This window comes from Pygoscelis adeliae, unplaced genomic scaffold (assembly GCF_000699105.1).
Source record: "Pygoscelis adeliae isolate BGI_AS28 unplaced genomic scaffold, ASM69910v1 Scaffold126, whole genome shotgun sequence".
NCBI classification, from domain to species: Eukaryota; Metazoa; Chordata; class Aves; order Sphenisciformes; family Spheniscidae; genus Pygoscelis; species Pygoscelis adeliae.
Genome location: NW_008824896.1, coordinates 969,869 through 982,656, shown reverse-complemented (window position 1 = coordinate 982,656; position 12,788 = coordinate 969,869). Strand labels below are relative to the sequence as shown.

At 40.9% G+C, this 12,788-nt stretch overlaps 1 protein-coding gene across 1 annotated transcript in view; it reads right to left on the bottom strand.

Annotated features, from left to right (window-relative positions):
- Positions 1 to 12,788, bottom strand: part of LOC103917499 (chromosome unknown open reading frame, human C1orf21) — an 81,748-nt gene that overhangs the window by 68,100 nt on the left and 860 nt on the right. The gene's annotated exons all lie outside the window — the stretch shown is intronic.

The window sequence follows — 12,788 nt, the reverse complement described above, 5'->3', positions numbered from 1 at the left end:
TTTAAAGTCTGATGCAAATTAATGCCCTCAGGCTTTTCCCCATCCTTTGTCACTAGGTTTCCCCCCGCATCCAATAAAGGATGGCAATTCTCCTTAGCCCTCCTTTTGTTACTAATGTATTTATAGAAACATTTTTTACTGTCTTTTACAGCAGTAGCCAGATTAAGTTCTAGTTGGGCTTCTAGTCTTCTCCCTGCATAACCTCATGACATCCTTGTAGTCCTCCTGAGTTGCCTGTCCCTTCTTCCAAACCTCATAAACTCTCCTTTTTTTCCTGAGTTCTAGCCAAAGCTCTCTGTTCAGCCAGGCTGGTCTTCTTCCCTGCCAGCTCATCTTTCAGCACATTTTTAAAAATTGTATATTTATATATTATTTATATATATTATTATACTTATTTTTTAATTATATTGCAAATACAAGACGAGATATCAGTATCGTCGTCAATAAAAAATCCGATTCGTCTTTACTTAACAAGTAATGGCATTCTCAATCAGTCAACTATTAAATGAGATTGTTGCCCCGCAACGTATGACTTGAAATGGATTTTCACATACTTTCTGGCATAGTAGCTTTCTGCCATTAATATTAGTCTATCAAATTTTCACTGCTCACGTACTTCAAAGAGTGTTTGTAAATCAACAGCTATTTCATTTTATTAATTGCATTATGAAAGGGACAGAATAATTATCCAGGACCAGTAACATACTGGAGATTCATGATGAGCACAAATGTCTCCTCATTGCTAGTATTTCTGTAAACCAAGAACGGAGGGGGAGACTAATGAAAACTTAATTTATAAAATACGGCACACATTTCCAGATTTTTAAGATACAAAAGTTAATTACATTACATTACTTACAGACCATCCGAAAAGCTACAAAATTAATCTATTGGAAAGATTAATATTTTACTCTGGTTGCAATGTTCAGAGTTCATTTGTTATCTCTGAAAGAAAATTGTTATCTCTGAAAGATGCCTACTTCCCCAAGCAGCATCCATGTTGCAAAAGCTTTGTCTAAAGCCCCGAAAGCAAACACCTACCACCCGCAAGGCCCCGACGGAGGCGTATCATTCAAGCAATCAACGGTAACGATGGGAACACCCTAAGAAATTCCCAGAACTGGAGCGACACAGGGCAGCAAGGGACTGCTTGGCTCACAGCCCCATCCAGTCAGAGGAGATGTCTGGTTTAACATCTCCATCTCACCATATATGCCAAGCCACAAATTAACTCCCAATTCTCTGCAGCATGTAGTCAGTGCTCTTCCACGTCATCTCATACCATTAACTATCTCCTCCCTTGTCCCTACTGTCATCACAAACATAACCTGTTTATGAGACTAGAAGTACTCGTCCCTGTTTGCTGCCTGCTGTCTTGCAACCACATCGCAGCCGCTCCATGCAAATAATATATGAACACACATATTTAGGATATGCTGGAAGTGCAAAGATGACTGGGTGGAAAAGAAAAAAAAAGAAATTTAAAAAAGCTAGTGATTTTCCATGTCTCCTCCCCTTCCCTCTGGGCAACACTTTAAAAGAAAGCAAAATATCAATGTGTGAGAAAAGTCAGTTTTTAATAATAGCTAAAAAAAAAAATCAAAATAAGAAATGTGTGCTTAGAGCACTTATATTAGACGAGCACTTTCAGCCTGAAAAGATCTCAAGATGCACCTGGTTTCTATAGTTAGAAAGTCAATATATACTTGACGACAAAATACAGAAGATAAAATGTATGCAATTTTAATACATACAACCATTAATACAATTTAGGAGACTTCCATGAAAAACACTTACACCCCCTTTTTTCCCTTTGAATAGACCAAGATCATCCTGAAATCATAAATCCTGAAGCAAAGGTGACTTCATGCTATTTCCCAGTATCACAGAACATGAAGTGCTCCGTGCCTCTGTCACCTGAACAGCCCCTTACAGTGCTCCCGTAGAGCAGCACTTTCCAAGAGCAGAAAGGAAATACATAATTTAAGAGCACCCTAAACCTGATCCTTTTTGCCAGAGCCCCCCTCATACAGATAAGAAGGGCACGATTGCACCCACTCAGCAGAAGCCAGGCTTTGTTTTTTTATAAGCCCATGAGGCAGCAATCTTAACATTTCCAATTTTTTTTTCCCAATTTTTTCCAGGTTTTTTGTGGTCCAAGCTCAAGACAGGGCACTGTCGGTCTTTGGCCTTGGACAAGGGACAACGTGAGACAGCTTGGTTATAGGATTTATTTAAAAAACCCATGATGGCACAGTGTTTTGGAGAAGTACCTAATGGAAAAATGCCTTCTATGTTAGCAAACAGACGTTTCACTGTAGTCCAAGCACATAGGACAACGAAGCAATTTGGCAGCATTTTAGAAATCAAAGTTTCATAGCAACTAACCTGTAAAGGCATCTTTGGCTGTGTATGCGAGGGTACACAAATATTTACTGGTCAGGTATCTTTTCCTTGTATTTAATAGGTATTTCTACCAGTAGATATTCCTACTATAAAATTACAGCCTTGTGTTGCTGAAATGAATACGCATCCATGCAGCTTCACAAGGCTTACCTGGGGAATCGGAGAATTATTCCCCAGATGGAGGTTTGCCTGGCCAAATTTCAGTCTTTGGTGGGGGGGGGGGGGGGGCTTGTTTGTTTGTTTGTTTTTTTTAACTTTGTAGCCAAGTAATACAACACTTGGAAAATGACAAAAGGAACACTGCAGTAATTTAAAGTTTGTGGCATTTTTACCATGATTTTTTCTCATCTGCACCTATAGGTAGGCAATGAACACCAAGGATTCTGTCTTTAAAAGATTAAGTAAAAAAAATAAGTTTGTCTGTACCATAAAATAAACGGATTTCCTTCAGCACCAAGGCTGCCAGAAAATACATCCTGGCTTCTTTCTAGCAAATACCAAAAGCAGATGTATGGCCCTATTTATAGTACACTAATGCAATTGTGAAATGCATACCCCATGCACTTTATCTGTATTCAACTTTGACTATACTCTTCATTGAGCTAAGCAGCTTGTGGGAAGGGTCATTCCCAAGACTAAAACTACATTAACTCTGTCCACGTATCAACTGCTTGCAGAGACTTAGGGGTAACCTCAGAGCCCCCCATCCTCTGGTACCTCTCCTTCAGGTGCTCTGACACTGACGGGCAGATTGCAAAAGGTGAAAGCTTACATTAAACTAAGAAGCAGGGAAGTTACGACCTGCCTGTGATTAATTTCTCCCCCCAAAATAGGGATTACAACTGTTTCTCCACCTTGGTTCACCTTCTCTCTTTATACTATAAATCCCCACGAAAGGTACTGAGTCTGATTGCATGCGTATCATGCCAAACCCAGCAGACACCAGGCTGGAAACCCAGGCATTGCTGCAAAGCAGATAAACAGTGGCTGTACCAGAAAAGGTCTGTATAAATACAGTGCATTTACACTAAGTAGAATGACATTGCAGAATTCCCTCATCTAATACCATGACAAGGGGTTGTAAACTGGCAGTTAATTGTCTTGCAATGAAGAAGATAACTATAGAGTCTGAAGGCTATCTAGTTAATTTGTGGACACCTGCTCTGCTTTAAGTCTAGCTCTTTTTAAGGTGTCAAGCAATTTCAAATTCATTCCTACGCAAGAGAAAAACTTAAAAAATTATGGTTTCACAAAAATAAAGGAGTCAACCCCTCTTTCTTCAGTTTTCCTATTGCAAAATTATCCACACACATTTTCAACCATTCCAAAGCTAAAGTTAAATGCTTAAGTTAAATGTTTGATGTCGAACCATATACTAAGGTTAAAGGGCTGCAAAGAAGGATACTTTGCGTCTTCTGGCTAGATAGTGAACATGGTTTAAACTACAGGGATTATTTTTTAAGCTAAGGGCCATACGCTACTATATCAGCTCAGTCATCTGATACAATAATCTCAAAAAGCAGCAGCAAAAAAATAAGAACTTGTTTTGTTAAATTTAGTCAATTGTTCTCTGCTTACAGGTAGGAAAACATCAGCAACATTTATATGGCAAAGATCTGATATCCATTTGGGAAAGTAATCTCATTTAGGGTCTTTCTGATTTTTTTTTCAAAGGAAAGAACTGAAATAATAGGAGACAGAACTCCAAGTATGCACCATTTTTCTTTATTGCTTGTTTTTTGCTTCCTGCCAGGAGAAGTCATGACTAAGAACGGGAAGGCTATACCTGGTAAATCAGCCACTCGGTTGACATAAATGCAGTGCCTCCCCAAAGCAGCCCTGCAATGTGGCTGAGGGCATAGCAACGCACAACCTCACCCTGCCAATGACCGAGAACACTACTCCAGCACATAAAAACAATCGATTTGTTTCTGTGCATCTGCTTGGTCAATCTGCTCCCTAGAACAGGCTTGCTCACTGGTGGTGGATGTGATCAGTTTCCAAGAGTCAGTGTTTTCTTGTACTTTGACTTAAAATGAACAAAAAGCTTCTGTAGCTGTAAGGTCAATGGTATGAAAGAGGTGGCAACTGTTGCGTGAGATATGAAGATAGCAACAGGGAAGTATGACATGTCTTTATCCACGTTCAGCCAATTGCTAGCTCGGTTGTGCCCAGTCCTGATAGACTCTGGAGTACTATCAAAACAGAAGTTATTCATCATAATGTATACAGCACTGCAGGGTGGGGACAAGCTCTTTAACTCTCCCTGAATGGGAACCCCACCGCTACCACTAGTGATGGGTTGCACAGGGATTACTATACCTGACCGAGGAATGTCTTCGACCACTGTTGCTTGACTTCATGGAAATGATTTACAGCTAAGCAATTTTCCAACACCCAAGTATTTAAAGAGCTACTCTGTCATCACTTCCGAACTAGTTTTCTTCACTGCTGGATCAGTGAAACCAGATGCTGAAAACCAATCTTGTCAAAAGTGGCAAGGTATCTTCTTGGAGCCTACAGGAACCTTTCCATTGACTTGGATCTCATCCCTAAGGACCACCAGACCAGTATTTCTCCACTTGCAAGTAAAAACAAAAGGGGGAGGAGTAGAAGAGAGAGCTAGTTCAATCACAATCATTACATAAAGCTCACAATTAATGGACAGATGCTGCCAGGGCCCTGCGTGCACTAAGAGGCCATGACCAGCCCCACGAAACCCCCACTTTCATGTTCTGCCCATGGATCCAGGAGCTCTGTTTCAGCTGAGGCTTGGGCCTTCAGTCCTTGCCAGAGCAGGTCTGCCTGTCTCTAGTCCTGCCTCTGGTCCCATCTCCTGAAGGGACCTCAACCCCACATTGTAGGTATCTTCTCTCCTGAACAATGCCCTCGGGCAAGCTCTGGCTCGTCCCCATGCCTGCCTCCAGCCTCATCTCCTGCTGCTCCTCCCTGTACTCCCTGGATGGACCCTGGACCTGGTTCACTGCCATACCTGGGACCGCTGATGGACCCTGTCACCAGCACCCAGCTCTGGCCCGTGTTCAGGCCCCATGGGACTGCATACCAACAGTGAGGGCACTGCATGTGCTGGGGTCACCCTCAGCTCCCAGCTCATCCCCCTCTGTGAGGCAACCCTGCTCCTGCTCCAGGAGAGATGCTGGCCCTTTACACCTGTTAAACCAGCACCTGTAAAACTGTTGCTTCCTTATGGGAATAAAATAGTGAATTATTGACTTACCAAAGGTGTTCTCAGAGTTACACAAATACATCATAAACCTAGATAACACATGCAATTTTGTTATCAATAATTTTTCGATAACAAATTACATTTCCCACATGAACATAACACCAAACTGTTTTTTGGTTCTATTCTTCTCTTTCACTTCCTGAAACACGTGTTTAGGACTGACCCATGTTTACTTAGATAAGAAGCAGGCTATCACCAAATTGTGTTGGAACAGAGTGGATTAAAACAAAGATGTTGTTAAACTAAAGAAATATCATTTCACTTGAACAAAAAAAGTGAGGAAAAACGGAGTCCAGTATAATTCTGGAAGATGCTCACGCACTTCAGCCCTACGCTGCAATGTGCTCATCTGCTTTTCTTTAGCTTTCAAGCATTGAAGCAAGATCTACTTTATAACACGAGCTGCTGAAATCACGAACAACATGAAAGCTACCCTTCCAGGAGCTCAGCTGGAATTTGAATTTAAGCAACGAAAATCTCCTCCTTTGAAACTCACTGTGGTATTTAAAGTTTTGCACCCCTGAGACCGGGTTTTCAGAGAGCGAGTTCCTATGTGCCACTCACTTCCATGCAGTTCAGACTAAGCACTGGATGGAACGAGTGCCTGTGGCTGTACCAGAGGTATTTGTTCATGTTTGAAAATGTCTTTTAAAAAGGTTATTGTCTCAAAATATCCAGTATGGTATTAGGACACTGCATGGTGCTGGTCCCCTTATGCATAATCACTACTGTCCCTAAAATGAGTAAGATCTGACATTGCAGAAGCATGTCAGGACAGCCAAATGAGCTGGAGCAATTACTATTGGAGTGCTAACCAGCTGACCAAGAGAGTCAATAAAATAAATGCTGTGAGGCAAAGTGAGCTGTGTGTTTGTGTGAAACCTAGTGTAGCAAGACCTTCTGATCATGGCATGCATTCACGGTCAACCTGACAGAAGTTATATTCCTTAAGCTACGGCATTCCAGATAGTTTCAGTTCAGTGAGGATGGCCATGCTGTCTTTCAGAAGAACTTCTTGTTCTCAATTTCAGCATTTTTTTCTGACAGTTGAGGGAAATTGAGAGGTAACAGGAAGGTTACCTGTTATTCACTGAAAACACTTCTAGTATATTTTTCCCACTTCAAATTTTATCTAAAAACTTCCCAACTTCAGAACTTCAAATGGCCCGAAGATGACCTGCAGAATTTTGTGCACAGGAACTAGGTGGAGAAAGGCAGGTTTAGGAAGTTGATCTCATATTAATCAAGGACATCTGAACAGTCTGCTGGGCTCACAGATATTTTAAAGTGTCCTGTGCAACAACCTGAGCCTGAAGTTTTGAATAAGATAGTAATTCTAGGCCTGTTAATCAAGGAAAGAGCCTTCGAAACAAACTAATCTCTACAAAGGTTTGGGCACAATATTTTTGGAGATTCCGCATATTTAGGAAAGGTAAGTCATAGCCCCAAATTCCCCTTGCTATTCTCTTCCTGTATACAGTGGACATGTTTTAAAAGTTTCAAATATTTCAGCATCTTTTGGCACTTACTTCAAATGCACACGGCATACATCAAACTAAGCCAGAGTTCTGCTGTCTTGGGCAGCGGACTGAGATACCCACATGGATGAGACAGGGCAGATGCATGGAAAGAAATAATTGACTGTCACAAGGCAAGGCTTAGCAGAAGTGAGACAAACCCATAAAACCTATAGGAAGAAAGAATACACCAACATGAGAAAAACTCATGACGAGTTGATAAAGATTTTGGGTTTTAAATGGTGGTATTGGTGAACAAGAAGCCAAATAAAGCTATCTCCTTCCAGTTCAGGTATGGCACCTACAGAGCAGCGTATTTGTTTTGGATGGCTAAGCTGAACTCCTCAATTTGGTGATAGAAGGGAGTCCTCCCTGTGAGATGGGTTGTTGCCTTCCTGACACTGCAGGCCAACTGTCACCATACAGGACAGGTCAATACTTGCCGTATTTAAATACTCTAACTTTCCTGCTTGGCTTTTGAACTATGGCATTTTCAAAAGATTTGGGAAGAAGTATCAACACAGGAGAAAACTGTTGAAAAAAAACCAGGTGAGGAAGAGCAGAGCAGAAATAAGGGCATGCACATCTGCAAGTGATCTGACATCAGGTCCCTCACACATCTTCTCCATGCTGTCCATCTCTAAAACAGGGGTGGGTCTGTAAATACAAACCAGGAAAGTTGTGAAGATGACTACACTAGAGCTTGTGAAGCAATCAGATACTATGTGCATCGATCAGTTTTTCAATCTCATTACAATACCTCAATGCTAAAGATTTCCTTTTCTAGCATTCTCCCAGCTGCTCTGAGATAAATCGGTTTACAAAACTATTGTGCTTTGTGTTCAGCTTTATTTAGACTGGTTTAGCAATTGGAGCTGCTGTTAATAACAGAAATCCTATCTGGCAATTGCAGCACGGATATCCCAATTTGCCAGAAGATTCTTACCTGCCATGCTTACTCTTACTTTTGCAAAGCACCCAAGAGCTCCATATAAACGTCTGGATTACCCTCTCAGATTAATAAAGAGATTCTAAAGTCTTTTTTTTTTTCCCCCCCACAAGAAATCACATTACCAGTTAATTTTCTTACACAAAAAATTATGCCAACAACCTCCTCCCCAAATGAACATCCCATGATTTTTTAAAAAGGCACAAATAAAATTAGTTTACAAGAGACGTTATATTATTAAAACATATGCTGACATCAACGACGCTCAAGCCTCTATAATGGCATTTTGTTCTTCATTGGTGTTTACATTATTATAGTTCTTATGTATTGCCCTGGAAATCAGCTTTGAAGTGGAATGATGAATAAATGAAGATTTATTATTACTATCCTTATTAGAGGGATTTTAAAGTCATTAGAGACCAACAAGACATAATAATCATATTATATTCAATCTTCTCTAGAACATCTCCTTTGATAGGCCTGCTAACTCAATTATTTAAATATATATTACAGCAAAATGCAGCGTGCCTTCTACAGTTTGGGATAAGATGGAAATTTTTATGTTGTTTTCAGTTAACCAGAATTTTTTCTTACAGAATTCATGGGTTTCACGGTGGGTTTCTCAGTTTTAAACACTAGAGTTTCAAATTTACAGTGAACACCTGGCTCAATGTGTCTGCTCAATTGAAAAAAAAAAAAAAAAAAAAAAAAAGGTTAAAAGCTGGGGAGGAGATGAGGCACTGGAGCACAATCTTAACCTGCAGTGACTTTTAAAAGTGAGATCCTCACAGAAGCGATGATCTCTCAAATAGTCAATAGACTTGGCTTCAACCAACCACCACCAGGCAAGAAGAAAAAAGTATCTAGAGGCTCTGAGGAAGAACAGAAGCAGAACTGCACCACTCCAAGCAGTTCAGAAAATAAGTCTCTGGATTCAAAGTGACATCTATAGTCGAGCAAAAACTACTGATTAGAAAAAAAATATCCAAACACTGTATACCTGGAAATTATCTCCTTTTTTTCTAAAGAAGGGTGGATAAACCCTAAGACTAACACCACAACCCCCGAAGAAAGCTTTGGAAATGTTAAGTGGTCTTCTAGACAGGCCGCCATCTAAGGACTTGGAGGGAGGGCTGGCAAGACAAGTATAAGGCTCATGGCATGCAAGCTGAGTGACAACAAAAAGGTGGAGGGCAAAGCTGCAGCCTTGTTGGTGCTTGTAACTCCTGCATGGCTTCTTTGCCTGCTTCTCCCATGAAAGGAAGAGGAAAAAGTGCTGAAGGACTATATGTGTGTTCATAGCAAAGGAAGTCAAAGTTGGCAATGCAATAATGATGTTGTTCTGGCAACTTCTGCAACATGAACGGAGAATTGTTATCCAAGGCACAGAGAGCAAGGAGCTGCACAGGAATTACTTAGGTCCTTTCCACCCTTCCTTTACTCATGAAGTCCTGTACCATGAGCTTACCCCAAATGAGAAGCTTGGAGACACCACCGTTTACACAGTTCTGAGACCACCTCGATGTCTCCTTCAGTTCAGACAACTAAGGATTGTTACTACATGTACAGCAGAACTCTTTCACAGCAAGAATCCATGTTTAACTACAACTAGACAGGTCTTCTCTCCTCCCCCCCCAGCACTCTCATTATAATTACAGCTCTTTTCCATTAGTTACAAGGGGGAACCTTTTAACCCCAGGCTATGACTAACCCCCATCTTCTCTGCCCTCTGAAACTTCCATCATTACTCAACCTTGACAGCAGAGATGGTATAGAGTAGCCACTCGCTCTGTATCACTGCAGGCTGGCATTGGCAGTTCTTATTGCCCAGCTGGAAAACAAGTGCAATGGTAATGTTGACCATCTAGTTCATTCCTCAGTAGCTCCACTTGCTACTTGCAGAGCTGCAGTTATAGCAGTGGAGCAAAATAGGAAAGCTCTTGAGCACCAGAGAAGATGGAGCTCACAGAAAATCACATGAACAACTGCACTTATTTGTTGAAAAAGGGTGGTATGTGGGAAAGTGAAAGGTTTTTCAGCTGTGGCTAATGCTTTCAACCACACAACAAAAATCCCTAAGTGGCAAAAAAACCCAGCAGCCTAAGGCAAAGGTAAAAGCAAAACTGGCTAGAACCAAATAAAGTATTTTCATACTTCCTCTCACTCAAAATGACCTATTTAATGCAAAAGCGAGATGGAAAGTACAATCCTTACTGTTGACTCTTTCTGCCTGCAACTTGTCTGGAGATGATGTTCAAAGAAGAAAGAAGAGTACCGTTTTCATCTCAGGTGTTAGGCAATCAGCGAGGGGCAATAAATATACTGTAAGCTGCATCTTTCAGATCACACCAGCTGCCCAGGGAAGGCAGCACCAGCACTGAGGTATTTTCCTTTAATTCTGTCATTGCTGTTCCAAGTCCTTCAGTATTTTCTCCACTTGTGAAACACCTGAGGCAATCTGGGCTACTACAACTATGAAGCTTGTACCTGCTAGTCCTGCACAGGTGCTTTATGTCAGATTAGTCCCCAGATGCAAACACTGCAAGTGTTCATCATCTATGACTATCATAATTTATGGATACTAATATTCTCAGGATGTTATCAATGCTATCACTGCATCAGCTACCCTCCAACCCCGCTTGTCATCTCTGTTTCTTTTACTTTGCTGCCTTCTTACCCAAAACCTCTTACCAATTGCCTCTAATTCCCTTTCCATTACCTTCTTGCTCCTCATGAACCATCTGATTTCCCTGCCATTCACCTTGATCTTGCTCTGCCTAGTCATTCTGCAGTTAATTTTTGATCCCTACAGGCTGCAGAGATACTTTGCTCTTGGCCACTGGCCAGATTAAACACTTCTGTCCCTTCCCAGCAATAAGCAAGGAAACATTCAGCAGCTCTTGGCACTTGGAACTGGACGGGGGAAATGCATGATAGAAGTGCTGCAGCACTCTTTAACCTTCGTTGACTCTGTGGATCCTCCTGTATCTCTGGGAACTTATTCTGCTAAGATTTGTCATCCTAGCTGAGATCATCTGTTCAAATCTAGCACGACCACGCTCTCTCCTTGTAGGAAGTTGATGATGACAGGCCTCTGATATGGCACTGACTTCCTCCTTGATGACTTAAGGAATAACTCTGCAGAATATGTTACATGGAATTAATTTGGGACTAACAACATGAAAGTTTAATAGAAAACGAAGTGGGCAGAATACTCTGAGCTTTCAGAGCTAACTCATAACAAACAATGCAATTGCCACTGCCATTTCCAATGTGGAAGAAGGGGGAGCAGGAATAGTATTCAGTCTCCTATGAAAGAGCTCTAGGCATTTGGCAAGTCCAGAAGATTGTTAAGGAGGACAATAAATATGATGTTAAGGTGTATTTTTCTTGCCTCTCTTTTTTTATATTGAAAAATTGTGTTCAGGAACTATGCAAAGCACTGGACATGTGAAGCATGCGGCTTCCTGCTTCTGGGCATTTAAGCATCCTGTTGATCATTTATGAGTCCCAAAAAGACAGCAGTAAAGCCAGGTACACTCCAGGTCACCTTTCTCATATGCCCAATTCCTGATCTGGAGGCTGTCCCTCAGCAGCAAGGGAAAAACATGGCTTTTGTGCTCATTCTGGTTACCATTCAAACAAATCGTTTAAGTCACAGACTCCAGCTCTCTGCTAGAAAAGGATCAGTCATTGAACTGGATCTTTAGCAATGACAAACTGTGTACCTAAACTACGTACCAGAAAATGGTTAACAGAGGGTAATATTCCTGATATTGATAGGTTTCTGTAAAATAGGGAACAATTAACAGCCCGCAAATGGATTGCAGAATAGCTAAATTACACCACTGACACCAGTCCAGCTCTATAAAGTGGGAGCCCTTTAAAATCCCTTCGGTCTTCTTGATCCTCTGCCTCCAGAAGTTACTTTAGGTTTCTTGTCATTAAAGTTATGATCTTTGGCCCACAGCATGCAGTTAAACAAAAAAAACCCTAAGGCACACATATTGCCAAAAATTGCTCTAAATTGCACTAAACATCAGCTAAAATATAAACTCAAATTCCTTTAGTAAACTAATAGAGCTTTCTGTTTCTGACAGCACTTAAAGACTGCTTTAAGTTAAAGCAACATATTGAACTCACAATTCCAAAACCAGCATCTCTCAAGTTAGTGAAGGAGCACACGCAGGAAAATAACCCATCATTTGGGCCTGAAGTTTGCTGAACAACTACCTTCTCTTCAGATTATGCCTCTAAGTATTCTTACTTTGGGATCCACTGTTGGAAGCAAGCTAGCCCCCAGAAAAGTTGAAAAAGTGAAATATCATTGCTTTTGAAATTAAAGGGAGATATTTTTTGCTGCTAGATGCGTCATTCCCACTTCTACACAAACAATTGCTATAAAAACCACCAGAGAAGAGAAGCTTGGTGTAGTCAGTAGCAATGCACCTATTTTAAGAATAACAGTACCAAGTTAGCTTATTCACAGCTGACTTAACTTTCAGATAGATATCTGGGCAGATCTAGAAATCTCATTTCTGAACAGTCTTCCAGATAATTCCTAACATTTACAAAACTGAATTATTGTTTAGATCACTATCTAAACAATACAGCATATACTAACAGAATTGGGGGGGGGGGAGGGGGGGGGGTAAAAGAACAGAGCATG